The following is a 20,954-nucleotide window of genomic DNA, read 5'->3' as shown; positions in this document are numbered from 1 at the left end:
GTTGGCGTGAATCCAATCCCTCCCTAGCAGGACATCGTAGGTGCTTTTGCTGTCGACGATGAAGAAAGCTGTAGGGATGGTTTTTCGGCCCACAGTTAGATCCACGTTCAGAACGCCTTGCATCTCTGATGCTTGGCCGTTGAAGTCGCTTAGTGTGACGTTGGTTTTGATCAGATCTGCGTTAGAGCGTCCCAAACACCGTAGCATGGAGTACGGCATTATATTGACTGCCGCTCCCGTGTCAACCAACATCTTGCTGACAGGCTGCCCGTTGATATAACCTTTTAGGTACAGGGCCTTCAAATGTTTGTAGCTCTTCTCTCGTGGCTTTTCAAAGATGATTGGCCGTGGGCCGCAGTCAAACTGTGCTACCGGCACTTCTTCGGTTCTTGGAGCACAAAACTCCGACGGAAGTATGAACACCATATTTGTGCCAGCCGATGCGAGGGGCGCCATTCTTTCTTCTGTGGACGAGTCTCCGCGTCCAAAGTTTGCTGAATTTTCTCGGCCAGATCGGGCCGTGCCTGCCTCAACATGTGCAGGTATTGCGCCTCGGCTTCCTCCAAGCTACGTAGCCGCTGAACCCTACGCTTTTGGGAGTGACTGAGTCCATCAGGGCACCATCTTGGCCGGTGGTATCTTCTTCTTCTTCTTCTTCTTCTGACTCCTCGACTTCTTCCTCTTGGGATGACTCAGCTCGTCTGTCCTGAGATGGGAGAGGCCCTAGACGCTTGAATACTGAAACCTCACCCGCGTCCTTCTTCTGCTGTCTACACTCCGGGCAGTTGTCGATTTTAGGTAATCGGCTCATTCCTGAATCCCAGCAGTGCTTAAAGAAAGGACAATCCTAGTGTCGATCCATGTCTTCCTGCTCTCCTGACTTCCCCTTAGCGCGGTGCTCATATCCTTCGTCGTCTCTATCATACCGACGATATCTTCCATTGTCTACGTCAGACCGACGATATCTTTCGTCATCTCTGTCGTACCGGCGACGTCGGTCGTACTGACGCTCATATTTGTTAAGGAGATGCGCGGAGAGTGGTCGTTGATATCGCACGCTTCTCACTTGTTCCTCGGTGATGTACCGTCTGTCATCATATCGGGGCCGGTCGCGTGGGCCGGCCTCCTCCTTTTCCTTGCCACGGGAGTGACTGCTTTCTCCTTTATCCTTGCCATGGTGGTTTACATGCCCTGCCATGTTAACATCGAATGAGAAACCTAGTTGAGGCCTCGTGGAGTGATTGATTTCCACCATGTTGACGCCAGGAAACGGTTGCGTGTCTACTTTCATGGCAAACTGACCAAGGATCAAATGGCCTTGTTCTATCGCCGTTTGGATCTGTCGGCGCAACTCTTTGCAGTCATTGGTGATATGGGTGAATGAGTGATGCCACTTGCAGTACGGTCTCCCATTCATTTCTTGTGCCGTAGGGATTTTATGGCCTTCGGGTAACTTCAGCTATTTTTCCTTAAGCAATAAATCGAATATCTGCTCAGCTTTGCTTATATCGAAGTCAAACCCTTTTGCAGGCCCTTGTTGTTTCACCCATTTGCAGGACACGGGAACTGCCCCCCGAGCCCATTCAGCTACGGCTATTTCCTGGTCTTCTGCAGAGTCTCCACCTTCTTCTGTCTCGACCAGGCCTATCGGACGCTTGAACTTGTCTTGGTACAATTCTGGGTGACGCTGCTCATACAATGTCAATTTCTGGACCAGGTGCGCCAGTGAATTGTACTCCACTTGGAAAGCCAGATCCTTGATCGGCGCTGCGAGGCCCAACACTGCCAGATCGACTGCCTCCTTCTCAGTTAAACGAGCCGAATAACATCGGTTCTTGACAGTCCTGAAACGCTGAATATATTCCGACACCGTTTCTCCCCGTCTCTGCCGTACCTGCGCCAGATCGGCAATGCCAGCTTCGGTAGCTTCTGAGTGATATTGAACATGGAATTGCTCTTCCAGTTGCTTCCACGTCCGGACTGAATCCGGTGGCAACGAGGTGTACCACCCAAAAGCTGGTCCTGTGAGAGATTGCGCAAAAAACCTCACACGTAACGGGTCTGATCCTGAAATCATGCCCAACTGCGCCAAATATCGGCTCACGTGCTCGATTGAGCTAGACCCTTCTGATCCATTGAACTTTGAGAACTCAGGGAGCCGATACTTGGGCGGCAGCGGGATCAAATCATATTCGTTGGGGTACGGCTTGGAATAGCCGATTGTTCTCCTCTTTGGTAGGATGCCGAACTGGTCTCTCAAGATTGTACTGATTTGTTCCACGGTATGAGCTGCAGGGACTGAGCTTTCATGACTCGTCCCAGTGGCATACTTAGTTAGCCATGCCTGTTTATCGGCGTCCGTTCCAGAAATCCCTGCTGATGCAATCTGGTTCATGCGCGCCAAGTTATTGCAGTCCGGCACGTATGTGCACACGTATCCATGTGGGACTTCTTTAGGCGGCTCGTACAGGAATTGGCAATCGCCAGGATCGCCTCCAACCTTGTAGACGACGTATGCCGGTGAACCCTGTGGCTCTGGAGCTGCAAGCGCAAATGGCAGCTGCGGTCTGGTCTGGAACGGTATTTCTCCCTGGTGAGTCCTGATACGTCTCCAAAGTACCTATAATTTCTGATGTTCCATGCTTGTTTTATGATAATACTTACATGTTTTGCTTGCACTTTATAATGTTTTTATGCATTTTCCGGAACTAACCTATTAACGAGATGCCGAAGGGCCGATTGCTTGTTTTCGCTGTTTTTGGTTCCAGAAAGGCTGTTCGGGCAATATTCTCGGAATTGGACGAAATCAACGCCCAGAACCTTATTTTTCCCGGAAGATTCCAGAACACCGGAGGGGAGACGAAGATGGGCCAGGGGTGCCCCACACGACAGGGCCGCGCGGGCTCCTCCCTGGCCGCGCCGGCCTATGGGGAGGGAGCCCTGGCGCCCTTCCGACTCCGCCTCTTCGCCTATTTAAGCCGTCCCGACCTAAAAACGCGATACCAATTGACGAAACTCCAGAAAGACTCCAGGGGCGCCGCCACCATCGCGAAACTCCGTTTCGGGGGACAGAAGTCTCTGTTCCGGCACCCGCCGGGACGGGGAAGTGCCCCCGAAGCCATCTCCATCAACGCCACCGCCTCCATCATGCTCCGTGAGTAGTTCCCCCATGGACTACGGGTTCTAGCTGTAGCTAGTTGGTACTCTCTCCCCCATGTACTTCAATACAATGATCTCATGAGCTGCCTTACATGATTGAGATTCATCCGATGTAATCGGTGTTGTGTTTGTCGGGATCCGATGGATTGTTACATTATGATTGTCTATCTACAAAGTTTATGAAGTTATTGTTGCTGCAATCTTGTTATGCTTAATGCTTGTCACTAGGGCCCGAGTGGCATGATCTTAGATTTAAGCTCTATACTTATTGCTTAGATCGTATCTACAAGTTGTATGCACATGTCTATGTCCGGAACCAAAGGCCCCAAAGTGACAGAAATTGGGACAACTGGAGGGGAAGGCTTAGATATGAGGATCACATGTTTTCACGGAGTGTTAATGCTTTGCTCTGGTGCTCTATTAAAAGGAGTGCCTTAATTTCCAGTAGATTCCCTAGAGGCCCGGCTGCCACCGGCCGGTAGGACAAAAGATGTTGTACAAGTTTCTCATTGCGAGCACGTATGACTATATATGGAAAACATGCCTACATGATTAATGATCTTGATGTTCTGTCTTAATGCTATTTCAATCCTATCAATTGCCCAACTGTAATTTGTTCACCCGACACTTGTTATTGGAGAGTTGCCACTAGTGTAGATAGCTGGGAACCCCGGTCCATCTCTCATCATCACATACTCGTTCCTACATGACATTGGAAGTAGTATCAACTATTTTCTGGTGCCATTGCTCTCATATTACTGCTACTGCTGCTGTGTTACTTTTACTATTGCTCCCATATTACTGCTGCTTTCACATCACCCCTGTTACTAGTGCTTTTCCAGGTGCAGCTGAATTGACGACTCCGTTGTTAAGGCTTATAAGTATTCTTTACCTCCCCTTGTGTTGAATCAATAAATTTGGGTTTTACTTCCCTCGAAGACTATTGCGATCCCCTATACTTGTGGGTTATCAAGACTATTTTCTGGCGCCGTTGCCGGGGAGGCATAGCTCTACTCATAAGTTCACCTGGGGAGTACACTCCACCTCTCTCTCTGTTTTTGTTTTATTTTATTTTGTTTTGCTTAGTTTATTTCTGCCTAGTTTTATTTTGCTTAGTTTACTTTTGTCTAGTTTGTTTTTGTTTTGTTTTACTTTTCTCATACACCCAAAAATCCATAAAAATTTGAAAAACCTAAAAATTAGAAAACTGTTGTTATGGAAGAACCCACAACCTATTTGGAGCTTATTGAATTATATAATAACTATAGAGAATCAAGAACGGGAAAAGTTATGAGTGCTGTGATAGAAAAATTGAATACAATTGCTAAAATCTTGCTTAAACGCCATGATATAAACTGTTGCTCTCAACAGGATACTAAACATCTTAAATTTCAATGTGGCTTTAGTGAGGAAGTTTTAATTAAGAACTATAATTGGAATACCTATATTCATTTTGGGTTCGAAGAAGTAGAACAATTTGTTTTGTTTATGGGAGCTTCTGAGATTGAATCCTTCATTGCTAGAAATTATGAAACTTGTGTTGTTTGTAAGGACCTTAAAGATTATGTCTCTTCTATCCTTAATTTTTGCATAGAAAGCTACAGTGATAATCCTTATATCATTGATTATAAAGAGAGACTCATTAATGCACAAGAATGCACTCACAATTTGCGAGGAACCAGTGGAAGAAGAAATTGATGAACCTGGAAGCTCATTGGATGAAAAAGAGGAGGAAATTGATGAACCTGAAAGCTCATTGGATGAAAAAGAAGAGGAGAGTGATGAACAAAAGGAGGAAGAATGGATTAGCTACCCATGCCAACCTTCTAATGAGAGTAACTCTTTATCTCTTACACTATTTGATTGTCCTCCATGCTTACCAAATGCGGATGAATGTTATGTTCTTGTGGATTCTCTTGAAATATTCCCTATGAGTAAAACTTGCGAGAATAATTATGCTACTGTTATTCATGATAATCCATGCTACTTTTATAAATTTTATGATAATGCTTTGTTTGTTCCTGATGTCGAAATGCATGGTACTAAAGAGTCTTTCTTGGCAAATGTTTATGACAAATCTCTAGATGATGGTCCTATGTTACTTGATACTATTAATTGTACTACTAATGAAAATGGTATTGGAGAGTTCTTGACTTTATCTATGAGTCCCATATCTTTTGAGATTGATCAATCATCTTGTTACATTATGGATAAAAGTGGTTTAGAAAGTTTTGATCCTATTATTTTTGAGCTTGATAGAAATTATGTGTTAATGGATCATGAAAGACATGCTTTATGTGATAGTTATATTGTTGAGTTTATTCATGAAGCTACTGAAAATTATTATGAGAGAGGAAAATATGGTTGGAGAAATTTGCATGGTACTAAAACACCTCTCTATATGCATAAAATTTTGAAGTTACTCTTGTTTTATCTTCTTATGCTTGTCACTTTGTTCTGCATGAATTTGTTTGTGTACAAGATTCCTATGCATAGGAAGTGGGTTAGACTTAAATGTGTTTTGAATTTGCTTCTTGATGCTCTCTTTTGCTTCAACTCTTATTTCTTGCGAGTGCATCATTAAAACTGCTGAGCCCATCTTAATGGCTATAAAGAAAGCACTTCTTGGGAGATAACCCATGTCTTTATTTCGCTACTATTTTGTTTTGTTTTGGAAGTTGTTACTACCGTAGCAACCTCTCCTTATCTTTATTTTATTACAATGTTGTGCCAAGTAAAGTCTCTAATAGAAGGTTGATGCTAGATTTGGATTTCTGCGCAGAAACAGATTTCTTGCTGTCACGAATCTGGGTATGATTCTCCGTAGGTAACTCAGAAAAATCTGCCAATTTACGTGAGTGATCCTCAGATATGTACACAACTTTCATTAGGTTTAAGTTTTCTGATTTGAGCAACGGAAGTACCTCTTAAAAATTCGTGTTTACTGGCTGTTCTGTTTTGACAGATTCTGTCTCTGTTTTTTGCATTGTCTCTTGTGGACTTTAAGTGAGGCTTTCTAGATGTGGAGAGCTGTAGCTAATGTTTTATTGAGTACTTGCAATGTGTCACTACAGGGCCAAGGTGGATTAATTTTTTTTTTGAGTACTAATCCCTCTAATGAAGTTTATGAGAAGTTTGGTGTGAAGGAAGTTTTCAAGGGTCAAGAGAGGAGGATGATATATGATCAAGGAGAGTGAAAAGCCTAAGCTTGGGGATGCCCCTGTGGTTCATCCCTGCATATTTCAAGAAGACTCAAGCGTCTAAGCTTGGGGATGCCCAAGGCATCCCCTTCTTCATCAACTTATCGAGTTTCTTCTATTGAAACTATATTTTTATTCGGTTACATCTTATGTGCTTTACTTGGAGCGTCTGTGTGCTTTTATTTTTGTTTTTGTTTGAATAAGATCGGATCCTAGCAATCCTTGTGTGGGAGAGATACACGCTCCGCTTTTTCATATGAACACTTGTGTTCTTCGTTTTACTTTTAATGTTCAATGACAAAAGTTGGAAGCTATTGCATTTGTTGCTATTTGGTTGGAAACAGAAAATGCCTCATATTGTCTTGAATAATTTGATACTTGGCAATTGTTTTGAGCTCTCAAGTAGATCATGATTAAGCTCTTGCATCATATAGTTTAAACCTATTAGTGGAGAAATACCGTAGAGCTTGTTGAAATTGGTTTGCATGATTGGTCTCTCTAAGGTCTATATATTTTCTGGTAAAAGTGTTTGAGCAACAAGGAAGACAGTGTAGAGTTTTATAATGCTTGCAATATGTTCTTATGTAAGTTTTGTTGTACCGGTTCATACTTGTGTTTGCTTCAAACAACCTTGCTAGCCCAAAGCCTTGTACTGAGAGGAAATGCTTCTCGTGCATCCAAAACCTTGAGCCAAAACCTATGCCATTTGTGTCCACCATATCTACCTACTATGTGGTATTTCCTGCCATTCCAAGTAAATACTTCATGTGCTACCTTTAAACCTTCAAAACGCTTCTCAATTTGTGTTGATGTTTTATAGCTCATGAGGAAATATGTGGTGTTTATCTTTCAATCTTGTCATTTACTCCTGACAGACTTTCATAATGGACTAGTGGCTTCATCCTCTTATCCAATAATTTTGCAAAAAGATCTGGCAATGGGGTTCCCAGCCCCAATTAATTAACTTGCATTAATAATTCTCTTCACGTGTTTTGCCCTGATCTATCAGTAAGCAACTTAATTTTGCAAATAGACATCCTTCATGGTATGTGAATGTTGGAAGGCACCCGAGGATTCGGTTAGCCATGGCTTGTGAAAGCAAAAGGTTGGGAGGAGTGTCATCCATAAATAATAAAACTAAAATACATGTGTAAACAAAAGAGAAGAGGGATGATCTACCTTGCTCGGTAGAGATAACGTCCTTCATGGGAGCCGCTCTTGAAAGTCTGGTTGATGAGGTAGTTAGAGTGCCCACTATCATTCGTTGACAACAACAAACACCTCTCAAAACTTTACTTTTATAATCTCTATATGATTTCAAAACTTAAAAAGCTCTAGCACATGATTTAATCCCCGCTCCCTCTGCGAAGGGCCCTTCTTTTACTTTATGTTGAGTCAGTTTACCTATTTCCTTCCATCTTAGAAGCAAACACTTGTGTCAACCGTGCATTGATTCTTATATACTTGCTTATTTGCATTCATCATATTACTTTATGTTGACAATTATCCATGAGATACGCATGTTGAAAGTTGAAAGCAACTGCTGAAACTTAAATCTTCCTCTCGTGTTGCTTCAATGCCTTTACTTTGAATTTATTGCTTTATGAGTTAACTCTTATGCGAGAATTTTGATGCTTGTCTTGAAAGTACTATTCATGAAAAGTTTTGCTATATGTTATCTATTTGTTAGCAACTATAGATCATTGCCTTGAGTCACTGCATTCATCTCATATGCTTTATAATAGGATGATCAAGATTATGTAAGTAGCATGTCACTACATAAATTACCTTTTTATCGTTTACCTACTCGAGGGAGAGCAGGAACTAAGCTTGGGGATGCTGATACGTCTCCAACGTACCAATAATTTTTGATGTTCCATGCTTGTTTTATGACAATACTTACATGTTTTGCTTGCACTTTATAATGTTTTTATGCATTTTCCGGAACTAACCTATTAACGAGATGCCGAAGGGCCAGTTGCTGTTTTCTATTGTTTTTGGTTCCAGAAAGGCTGTTCGGGCAATATTCTCGGAATCGGACGAAATCAACGCCCAGAACCTTATTTTTCCCGGAAGATTCCAGAACACTGGAGGGGAGACGAAGATGGGCCAGGGGGGCCCCACACGACAGGGCCACGCAGGCTCCACCCTGGCCGCGCCGGCCTATGGGGAGGGAGCCCTGGCGCCCTTCCGACTCTGCCTCTTCGCCTATTTAAGCCGTCCCGACCTAAAAACGCGATACCAATTGACGAAACTCCAGAAAGACTCCAGGGGCGCCGCCACCATCGCAAAACTCCGTTTCGGGGACGAAGTCTCTCGTTCCGGCACCTCGCCGGGACGGGGAAGTGCCCCGGAAGCCATCTCCATCAACGCCACCGCCTCCATCATGCTCCGTGAGTAGTTCCCCCATGGACTACGGGTTCTAGCTGTAGCTAGTTGGTACTCTCTCCCCCATGTACTTCAATACAATGATCTCATGAGCTGCCTTACATGATTGAGATTCATCTGATGTAATCGGTGTTGTGTTTGTCGGGATCCGATGGATTGTTACATTATGATTGTCTATCTACAAAGTTTATGAAGTTATTGTTGCTGCAATCTTGTTATGCTTAATGCTTGTCACTAGGGCCCGAGTGGCATGATCTTAGATTTAAGCTCTATACTTATTGCTTAGATCGTATCTACAAGTTGTATGCACATGTCTATGTCCGGAACCAAAGGCCCCAAAGTGACGAGAAATTGGGACAAGCTGGAGGGGAAGGCTTAGATATGAGGATCACATGTTTTCACGGAGTGTTAATGCTTTGCTCTGGTGCTCTATTAAAAGGAGTGCCTTAATTTCCAAGTAGATTCCCTAGAGGCCCGGCTGCCACCGCCCGGTAGGACAAAAGATGTTGTACAAGTTTCTCATTGCGAGCACGTATGACTATATATGGAAAACATGCCTACATGATTAATGATCTTGATGTTCTGTCTTAATGCTATTTCAATCCTATCAATTGCCCAACTGTAATTTGTTCACCCGACACTTGTTATTGGAGAGTTACCACTAGTGTAGATAGCTGGGAACCCCGGTCCATCTCTCATCATCATATACTCGTTCCTACATGACATTGGAAGTAGTATCAACTATTTTCTGGTGCCATTGCTCTCATATTACTGCTACTACTGCTGTGTTACTTTTACTATTGCTCCCATATTACTGCTGCTTTCACATCACCCCTGTTACTAGTGCTTTTCCAGGTGCAGCTGAATTGACGACTCAGTTGTTAAGGCTTATAAGTATTCTTTACCTCCCCTTGTGTCGAATCAATAAATTTGGGTTTTACTTCCCTCGAAGACTATTGCGATCCCCTATACTTGTGGGTTATCAAGTCCCTAGGGCAGGTCCTGACGGAGAGTACTGATGCTTCATGATTTCCTGCACCACGCGAACCGCAATGCGCTCGAAAGCGTTCACCAGGCTCTCAGAATGACGGTGTAGAGAATGAGCCACCATGTAATTAACTTCCTGGCGCAGAGCTCTGGTGCGTTCTTCTGAAGGAACGGACAGATCTACTTCATCGAGAGCGCCTTCGGGTGAGAACCCTCTCCACCTAATGCCATGTTGACGGGTCCTCTCGAAAGAGCCGATGAGATCGGATTCGAAGACGGCTTTAACCTCATCATATTTCTTCTTGTGCTCCTCAGGTAGCTCTTCGTACGTGATTGGTTTGTCCGCCATCTCAACTGCAGATGTTGACGCAGTTGCTGTAGATTGTCCCACCGGGCGTGCCAGAATGTGTTGCCGGCCAAAACCCACCGGCGAGCAGCGACGGGCAACACGGAGAGCCGGGAGGCTCCCAGGACTGCTGGTGGGTCCTGGTCCCTCGGGCGACGGCCCGCAATGCTCCGGCACACGTCCCGGCGGTTGCAGGGCGTGCCACCTGACCTATACCTGGTCAGGAAGGTGATGGATTGCTTCAATTAGTTTCCTGCATGGCAGACACGTAAACATTAAATACGAGCCCCGATCGGCTCTTAGGTTACCCTGTGAATCGGCTCAAAGAGCCGATTAACCCATGGTTCACGTTGGATTTACGATAACATGGGGATCCTGCTTCATCAAAACCATGTTAAATCAATCTACGACAGTCTAGGGTTTTCACCGCATAACCGGAACATCCTACGCGTAGTTGAGCCTGGCAGATACGAAAGATAATAGAAAACTAGTCCTAAAAGAGGCCTAAAAACCAATACAAGGTCGATTCCCGGAACAATCCCTCTTAGGATCAACAAACCGTAACTTACGCACTACTGGATCGTTCAACCCGTTTGCAAGGCCTAACCATGCGGATATCAAACTAATCCTTGGAGAACAAGGAACGACCATAACAGGTCAGATCTACTAAATAACGACCAAGCAAGACGCTGCCCCTACACCCAAGATAGGTGCAAAGGCAGCTAGATATTGAGGGGCAGCATAGCTAAGCAAGCATATCAAAAAGTATCGACGTCAACCCCAAAACATCTACGATAACAGTATTGCTCGCCATCAACAAGGCTTCAGCACGAGCAATACGAAACAACGAATAAACTGATACTGCCTAGATCGCAAGATGCGATCTAGGCAGCATGACGCTTACCCGGAAGAAACCCTCGAAACAAGGGGTGGCGATGCGCCTAGATTGGTTTGTTGTGAACGTGATCGTCCTCCTTTCTCAATAACCCTAGGTACATATTTATAGTCCGTAGACTTTCTATCTTTGGAATAAACCTAGCTGCGTACGACTAAACTCTATCTCTTAATTCTAAACTAAAACGGGATCTACTATAATATACAGATACACGGGCAATCTAGCCCAAATTCCCGCACGAGGCCGACTCAGAGACACTTTATGTGCATGTCCTCTAAGCCCATCTCAATCACGGCCCATCTCCTGCTTTGGCCAAATTCTGGTGATAACACTCGCCCACAATGTCCTCTTCTTTCCTCTTCCTTTATTGGAACTTGTTTTGCAGACAAGGAAAGTGGCACGTGTAATGTGAGTAAAACCCTCTTAGCCAAAATCAGCTACGAGCAAGATTTTCTGTATTGTAGATGCCCCAATTGACTCTCATCCCCAATGTAGTCTTTTTTATGTCGGTATAGACTTCTTTACTGGATGTATACTATCGTACATGGCATGCATTTGCCTAATGAGCAGCATTGTATTGCTATTCTAGCCAACCTGATCGATCTGTCAAGCTTCATGCACGAGATGTCATGTTTAATTTACTCCCTCGCTCTGAACTTTAAACAGGACCAGGAGCATGAGGGCCACATTAACCCACGATCCTGAAAAACTGTTGGTCTATCCTGAGAAACGAGGAGGTTTAAGGAAACGAGGAGTCCAGCGCGTGCGGAAGGTGCTTTAATCAGGGGCAAAATGAGGAAACTAGCGATTACTTTCTCTCCTGCCAGTCTTATACCTTAATAAATGGGCAAACTGAGCACGTTGTAGCTAATCCTTTTATTAATTAAGCAGCTATGTTTTTCCTCAGTTTTCCCCAAGCCCTTATTTGTAACCCGCAGAAGGAGCTCAGACGGGAGGATTCCCGTTTAGTTGACCGTTTCGTGCTGACGTGTGGGGCTGCGTCGTGTGGGGGTCGCGTGATACGTCCAAAACGTATCTACTTTCCCGAACACTTTTGCTATTGTTTTGCCTCTAATTTGTGTATTTTGGATGCAAATAACACAGACTAACGCTGTTTTCAGCAGAACTGCTCTGGTGTCTCGTTTTTGTGCAGAAATCCAACTTTCAGGAAAATCCTCGGAATTTATGCGAAAGGTCTTATTTTCCCGGAAGATTGACGGAGCCAGAAGGGCAAGCCAGGTGGAGGCCCGAGGGCCCCACACACTAGGCCGGCGCGGCCCAGGAGGGGGGGCGCCGCCCTACTGTGTGGCCCCCTAGGCTGGCCCCCGACGCCCTCCTCTAGACTACTTAACGCCTTCGACCTAAAAACGCACGGGGGTGAGAAGAAATCGCCAGAAGACATCCAGTACGCCGCCACCATCGCGAAACTCCATCTCGGGACCAGAAACTCCGTTCTGGCACTCCGCCGGGACGGGGAATTGGAGGAGATCATCGCCATCATCACCACCGACGCCTCTCCATCGACCAGCCATGTTTCCCCCATCCATGTGTGAGTAATTCCCCCGCTGTAGGCTGAAGGGGATGGTAGGGATTGGATGAGATTGGTCATGTAATAGCATAAGATTGTTAGGGCATAGTGCCTAGTGTCCGTAATTGGTACTTTTATGATATTGTTGCAACTTGTTATGCTTAATGCTTGTCACTAGGGCCCGAGTGCCATGATCTCAGATCTGAACATGTTATCAATTCATTATGATATTCATTGCTTTATGATCTTACCCGCAAGTTGTATACACGTATTGTTGTCCGGAACCCGAGGCCCCAAAGTGACGAAATTGGGACAACCGAAGGGGATGGCGGTGATATGAGGATCACATGTGTTCACGGAGTGTTAATGCTTTGCTCCGGTGCTCTATTAAAAGGAGTGCCTTAATTTCCGATAGATTCCCTAGAGGCCCGGCTGCCACCGGCTGGTAGGACAAAAGATGTTGTGCAAGTTTCTCATTGCGAGCACGTACGACTATATATGGAACACATGCCTATTGATTGATTAGTACTTGGACACCTTTTTTTATTATCTGCAAATGCCCTGCTTTGAATGCTACATGAGTTTCTCTCATCCATGCAACGCCCGTTCATCCATCCTTGTGCCTACAGTATTTTAATCCTGCTGTTTACTATAATCACTACTGCTGTCTTTGTTACTCTGCTGCTGTTATTTCACTACTGCTACTTCTATAAAACTGTTACTACTGATAAACTCTTGCGAGCAAGTCTGTTTCCAGGTGCAGCTGAATTGACAACTCCGTTGTTAAGGCTTACAAGTATTCTTTGTCTCCCCTTGTGTCGAATCAATAAATTGGGTTTTACTTCCCTCGAAGACCGTTGCGATCCCCTATACTTGTGGGTCATCAAGACTATTTTCCGGCGCCGTTGCCGGGGAGCATAGCTTTATTTGCAAGTTCACTTGGATTGATATTGTTCGCTGCAAATTCTCCATCATGGGTAAACCTCGCGATACTAAAGTCGCCATATTACCATCCACTACAAGAAAAGGTACAACTCTGAGTACCTCTGCTGCTCTTGATTCACTATCTGTGATAAGTAAACTTGTTTCACCACCACAAGCTTCACATGCTGGTACCTCTGCTAGATCTAAAAGTTCCTCTTATAATCTTGATGATGCTTCTGCTGTGCTTGATAATGATGGGTCATTAGGATCTTTTCTAGATGCTACAATTGAAAATACTGAAACTCCTAATGAAGATGCTGCTACACCTGTTAATTCACCTGAGTCTGTTGAATACTCTAGTGATGATCTTGATGAAGATTATGTAGAACTTGATGATGATTTTATTGATAAATGCAATGCTATTACTGATGCAAGAAAAATTAAAAAGTTGCTTGCACAACATACTGTTAGATATAAACTGTCTCCTGATCCTAAATTTGCCACATCTCCTATAAACATTAAGGATAAGGATTATGATTTTTCTCTTGATTTATCTCATATATCTATTGTGGAGAAAACACCTTTTAGTGGTACGGAAAAAGAAAGTGTTGTAGAACACATGATTGAGCTATCTACTCTGAGTAGCTTGTTTTCTGATGATGTTAAGAAGCGTACTTATTTCGTTGCTAAAATTTTCCCTTTCTCATTAAAGGATGATGCTAAAACTTGGTATAATAGTTTGCCACCCGATTCTATTAATAGTCCAAAAGAATTGCTTGTTGTTTTCTTCCGGAAATACTTTCCTGCTAGTGCTCAACATATTGCTTTGCAGAGAATTTATAATTTTGATCAGGAAGATGGAGAGAAATTGCCTGAGGCTTGGGCTAGATTTTGCTCTCTTATTAGAGCTCGGCCTGAACATGATTTGGAAAAGCATGATTTACTTGATATATTTTATAGTGGACTAACCATTGAGTCTAGGGCATACCTGGATAGTTGTGCTTGGTTGTGTTTTCAGAAAAGAACTCCGTGACGACGCTCGAAGAATTATTGGCTAGAATAGGCCGGAATCATGATGATTGGTCTACACCCGAACCAACCCCGACACCAATATTGAAGAAGAGGGGTATGATTAAATTAAATGATGAAGATATGAGGGAAGCCAAGAAATCTCTTAAAGAGAAGGGTATTAAATCCGAAGATGTGAAGAATTTACCTCCCATAGAAGATTTATGTAAGATCACTCTCCCTTCATCCATGATTGAGGTACACTCTCTTGAACGCTTTACTAGAGAAGATATTCCGTATTCAAAACCTCCTGCTCAATGCTTAGATGAGTTTGATAATTACATTGTTAAGCAAAATAATTTCAATATGAGAGTAGAGAATCATTTAATGGAAAATTCTCAAGCTATTAGTGAATTGCATGGTATTGTGGAGAGAACCTCCAATGATGTTAAGATACTAGTTAAACATTTTCATATGGTTCAAACTCAAATTGATCAACTCACCAAAGTGAAAAATGACTTGTTAAAAAATAATTCTAAAGAAAAACATGCTTATGAAGTAACAACTAGAGGCGGTGTTTCTACCCAGGATCCTCTATATCCTGAAGGGCATCCCAAAAGAGTTGAACAAGATTCTCAACGAACTGAAACTAGTGCTTCATCTAAGAAAAAGAAAAAGAAACATAAAACTGTTGTAGAATCCTCTGAGCCTGTTAATGATCCTAATAGTATTTCTATTTCTGATGCTGAAACTGAAAGTGGTAATGAACATGATAAAGATAATGATAAGAATGATGCTTCTGATTGTCGGGGGGAAGACCCCGGATAGGGCAATGGACGCGGAGCTGCCGGCTGGCCACTGGCCGGCTCGCGGCAAAGGCCGGCTGAGGAGCAGCCGGCTGGCGCCGTGGCCGGCTGGTCCGGAAGCCGGCAGGCTCTAGGTCCTAGTCGGCTTGGCTACGGCCACCAATGCTGTAGCTGGGCCGGCTTCTACAAGCCATATCCGACCGGGGTTTGTACCTCGGACCGACTCGAGGCCGGCGAGTCTTGCACTCGGAAGGAACCGGGTTGGTGATCCGGGTTCCCAAAGTCCACGCTGACTCCATCTTCCGTAAATCGCGGGGCACTGTGGAGCAATAGTGCCACGCGCCGGACAGGCCGTCAGGGCTTACGACGATCCGTACTGGCTACAGTGGCTGACAGAGACAGGGACACCTCCTCTCCATACCGCTGACCGTGGCAGCCGGATGGGACAGGCCACGATGCCTCAACCACTCCTGACGTCACCGCCTCGGGAAGGAGCGGAAGCCGAAGCCGGCCAAGCCGGCCAGTAGACTATAGGGTCTTATGTGTAAAGTGCCGGTGCCTATATAAGCCGCACTACCCCTCTAGTGCAGGGAGGATCGATCATTTATTGCTTTCACCTACCTACAGAGCTGCCCTGTGAGAGAGACCATCGTCTCCCTTAGCCTCTCAGGGCCAGCCGGACACAGCTCTAGGAGCACCACTGTACTGTGTGATCATCATTTACACTCATAGCAGGAGTAGAGGTTTTACCTCCATCGGAGGGCCTCGAACCTGGGTACGTCGCCGTGTCGCTCGTGCCCATACCCGCATCCGGATACCGCCGTGAGATCTCTCAGGAACCACTTCGATTAGCCACCCTATGGCATATGCCGTGACGATACCACGACATTTGGCGCCCACCGTGGGGCCTTCGAGCATCCTCGGCCGGTGTCTTCATCCGGACGGGCCTCACCATCACCACCGGCGAGCGAGTCGCTTCGAGGCTTGATCCGGAGATTCGGCTCCCTCAACCGCGTCGGCCGACAACGCCGGCTGCTTCGCTGACCGCCCCTTCCCAGCCGGCGGCAGCGTCATCTCCTTCGGCGGCTTCGACGTCTACGTCGCCACCGTCGCACCGCCGCGCTACCCACGGCAGGTGCTGCGCTGCGCTAGCCCTCCTCCGTGAGTCGGCAGCAGCGCTTCCGCCAGCCCCGCCGTCGTGCAAGTCATGATGGCTGGCGACGAGCTCCCCACCAAGAACCCGCGCATGCGCGGCCCCGACCTGGAGCGCAACATCGACCCCAACGCCTCCGGCTCGGGCCCGAAAGCGCCACCACCACCGTCCCGGCTGGATGCAGTCCGGGCAAAACTGAGCACCCCGCTCACGCCTGGTGCCGACCCCACCGCCATCGAGGCGGACTTGGAGGCGCACCGCCAGCTCCTCCTCAAGCAAACCGAAGAACTGGCTGCTGCTAAGCGCCAGATGGAGATCACCCAGCGCGAATACAACCGCGCCCACGGCCTCACTCCGGGCGGCGACGAGCCAAGCCGAGCCGGCCATATCCGCCGCAGGGGCCGCGACCTTGGCGCTGAGATCGCCCGCGACGGCGCTCCTTCGCCGGCTCCGTCCGCGGAGCTCCCCGTCTACAACACCCCCGACAAGAACGTGCGCGCGGCAGAAGCCGCCGCAGAAGAGCTGAACCGCCTCGAGGGCGAAGAGTTACGCCGCCAGACCAAGCGGGTGACTGAGCTGCTCAACGCAGCCAACAGGCAGATCGCCGACCCCAGGTATGTCAATGCCCCCAGAGCTTCTCACGCTCGTGGAGCTGCAGGCAATGACAGGGAAGGCGCCAGGGACACGGCCGAGTCCGCCTCCCCAACACCAAGCCGGCATCGTGACTCCCGGGCCACGCACGCAAGCTCGGGCCGGCCAAGCCACCAGCCGAGTGGCAGCAGCCGCAGCCGACCCCCTCCAAGCCGGAACCAGGAGCAAGACTCCGGGCCCCGCCGTCATCACCGGCCGGCTCCAGAAGCAAGCGGCGCGCGCCAGCCGGCACACTCCCGGCTGGGCCCGCGCATCGAGCCCGCCGACGCCCGAGATCGCCTCGACCGGCTGGTTCAATCCCGCATCGCGGAAGAAGAGGGGCCAGCCGGCCCAAAGTGCTTCGGGCCGCGGATCCTCAACGAGCCCATGGTCGACGGCTTCCAGCTCCCGCGCGACACCCCCAAGTACGACGGCACCGCCAAGCCGGAGGACTGGCTGCAGGACTACTCCACCGCAGTCGGCATCGCCAAAGGCAACAAGCGCTGGGCTGTGCGCTACTCCCCCCTGATGCTACTCGGCTCCGCCCGCACGTGGCTCAACAACCTGCCAGCCGGCAGCATAAACGGCTAGCTGGACTTCGAAGCCGCCTTCATCAGCAACTTCACCGGCACTTATCGCCGGCCGGGTCGCCCCCAGCAGCTCGAGATGTGCAAGCAGGGCCCCGTCGAGACGGATCGCGCGTACCTGACGCGCTGGTGCGAGATGCGCAACTCTTGCGAGGGCGTGCACGAGATGCAAGCCATCAGCTTCTTCATGGGCGGCTGCCGGCCCAACACCATGCTGTGGCACAAGTTGCGCCGCAGTGACCCCAAGTCGATGGCTGCCTTGATGGCCATCGCCGACAAGTACGCGCCGCGCGAGGAAGCCGGCAAGGCGCCGGCTGATATTTCACCGGCTCCGGCAAGGCGGGACAACAACAGGCCGGCTGAGCACAAGCCGGCCGAGGGCGGCTCGCATGGCAGCCGGCGGGACAACTACCGCGGCAAGCGTCACGGCGACCAGCCGGACCGCCGGTACGGCTCCGCCCACGTAGCCGCCGTGGCGGTACAACGCGGCAGGCGGCAGCCGCCGCCAGAAGCAAGACCGGCAGTGGAAGCCGAAGTACACCTTTGAGCAGATGCTCGACTCGCCGTGCAAGTACCACAGCGGCAAGAACCCGTCCAACCACACCACCCGCGACTGCCACTTCATGAAGCGGCTGACAAGCGGTGAACCCCTACCGCCTCCCCCCCCGCCCCCACCAGCCGGCGGGCCGGGTGGCCAAGCCGGCGCAGAGAACGCCAACCTCGAGCACCACGAGGCTAACCAAGTGCACCATGGCGGCCGATATCTGGCCGAAGACGCCACCTACATCGTCTTCACCTCCGAGCCCGAGGACAGGACGAGCCAAGAGCGCCGTTCCCTCGAGGTCAACGCGGTCATACCGCCGGTCCCCCGAGTACCTAAACCGGTCGAGCGAGGCCATCACTTTTGATCGCCGCGACACACCGGCTGTCCTGCCGAAGCCGGGCAGCTACGCCATGGTCCTCGACCCCACCATCGGCACAACCCGGCGCAGCGTGCGTTTTTCGCGCGTCCTCATCGACGGCGGCAGCAGCATCAACATCCTCTACCGCGACACCGCCCGCAAGCTGGGCATCCAGGAGGCCGAGTTGCGCCCCACCCCCACCGTCTTCCATGGCATCGTGCCAGGCCATTGCTGCCAGCCGATCGGCCGGATCACGCTGGAGGTGATGTTCGGGCAGCCGGACCACTTCCGCACAGAGAGAATCGAGTTCGAGGTGGTGGACCTCGTGAGTCCCTACCACGCGCTCCTCGGGCAGGCCGGCCCCGACCAAGTTCATGGCGGTGCCCCACTATGGGTACCCGAAGATGAAGCTGCCCGGCCCCGGGGGGTCATCACCGTAGCCGGCGACTATCGCCGCTCCATGGACTGCGCCACGCGAGCTCCAAGATGGCCCGGACGCTGGTCATCGCCACCGAGAAGCAGCTCATCCACGACGCCGTCGCCCTCGCCAAAGCCGCGCGGACGGACATGCCGGCTGCGGGCAACCCGGCTGGGACGACTCACTTCCAGCCGGCCGACAACACCAAGAAGATCCTGCTCGGACCCGGCGCAGCCGGACAAGTTCGTCACCATCGGTGCCGGCTTGAACAAGAAATAGGAAAGCGAGCTCACCGGCTTCCTCCGTGAGAATCGGGACATCTTCGCATGGACTCCAAGAGACATGCCGGGTGTGCCGAGGGAGTTGGCTGAGCACCACCTCCACGTCCGGCCTGAAGCCAAGCCGGTGAAGCAGCCTCTCAGGCGCTTCGCCGAAGAACGAAGGAAGGCCATCGGTGAAGAAATCGCCCGGCTCCTAGCTGCCGGCTTCATCATGGAAGTGCTGCACCCGGACTGGTTGGTGAACCCGGTCCTGGTGTTGAAGAAGAACGGCTCCTGGCGCATGTGTATCGACTACACCAGCCTGAACAAGGCGTGCCCGAAGGATCCCTTTCCCCTGCCGCGCATATATCAAGTTATAGACTCGATCGCCGGCCGTGAACTCGTTGTCTTTCCTAGATGCCTATTCGGGCTACCACCGATTCCTTTGAATCCGGCTGATCAAATAAAGACTTCGTTCATTACCCCGTACGGGGCTTACTGCTACACGACTATGCCATTCGGCTTGAAAAATGCAGGCGCCACCTACCAAAGGTGCATGCAAAAGTGTTTGCAGGATCAAATCGGCAGAAACGTTCACGCATATGTGGATGATGTCGTTGTAAAGACCAAGGAGACGAATACCCTCCTTGATGACCTGAGAGAAACCTTCACCAATCTGAGAAGATTCCGGATGAAGCTCAACCCGGCCAAGTGCACATTCGGCGTGCCGTCTGGCCAGCTCCTTGGCTACCTCGTCTCTCAGCGAGGGATCGAAGCCAACCCGGACAAGATCAGTGCCCTGGAGAAGATGGAACTGCCGCAGTGCCTCAAGGACGTCCAGAAGTTTGCTGGCTGCCTGGCTTCCTTGAGCCGCTTCGTCAGCCGGCTGGGGGAGAAGGCACTGCCCCTGTATCAATTGATGAGGAAGGCGGACAAATTCGTCTGGTCACCGCAGGCGGATGAAGCCTTCCGTGACTTGAAGCGCGTGCTCTCAACCGCGCCAATCCTTGCAACGCCGGCTTCAATGGAGCCGATGTTGTTGTACATCGCAGCCACCAACCGAGTGGTTAGCGTTGTCCTGGTGGTGGAGCGCAAAGAAGCCGAAAACGAGAGAAGCTGGTCCAGCGCCCAGTCTATTACCTCAGCGAAGTGCTCTCCCAGTCGAAGCAAAACTACCCCCACTACCAGAAGGTCACCTACGGCGTCTACATGGCGGCCAAGAAGCTCAAGCATTACTTTCAAGAACATCCCATCAGGGTGGTTGCCACAGCACCTTTGGCGGAGATCATCGGCAGCAAGGATGCCAACGGCCGGGTTGCCAAGTGGGCCCTGGAGCTAGCCGCCCACACTATCCTCTACGAGCCACGCACAGCCATCAAGTCGCAGATCCTAGCCGACTTCTTCGTCGACTGGGCTGAGATGCAGTACTCGCCGCCCGTGCCGGATTCCACACACCGGAAGATGCACTTCGACGGCTCGAAGATGCGCAATGGCCCGGGAGCCGGCATCGTCATCACCTCTCCCAAGGGAGACCGGCTGGACTACGTCCCCGCAGATCCACTTCGCCGCATCCAACAATGTGGCGGAATATGAAGCACTCATTCATGGGCCGAAGCCGGCCAAGGATATTGGCGTGCGTCGCATACTCTGCTTCGGCGACTCCGACTTAGTCATACAGCAAGCATCTGGCGACTGGGACGCGAAGGACGCCAACATGGCCTCATACCGCTTCCATGTCCAGCAGCTATCCGGCTTCTTCGACG

Source organism: Lolium rigidum, chromosome 7 (genome assembly GCF_022539505.1).
Source record: "Lolium rigidum isolate FL_2022 chromosome 7, APGP_CSIRO_Lrig_0.1, whole genome shotgun sequence".
Taxonomy (NCBI): Eukaryota; Viridiplantae; Streptophyta; class Magnoliopsida; order Poales; family Poaceae; genus Lolium; species Lolium rigidum.
This window is presented reverse-complemented; position numbering follows the sequence as displayed.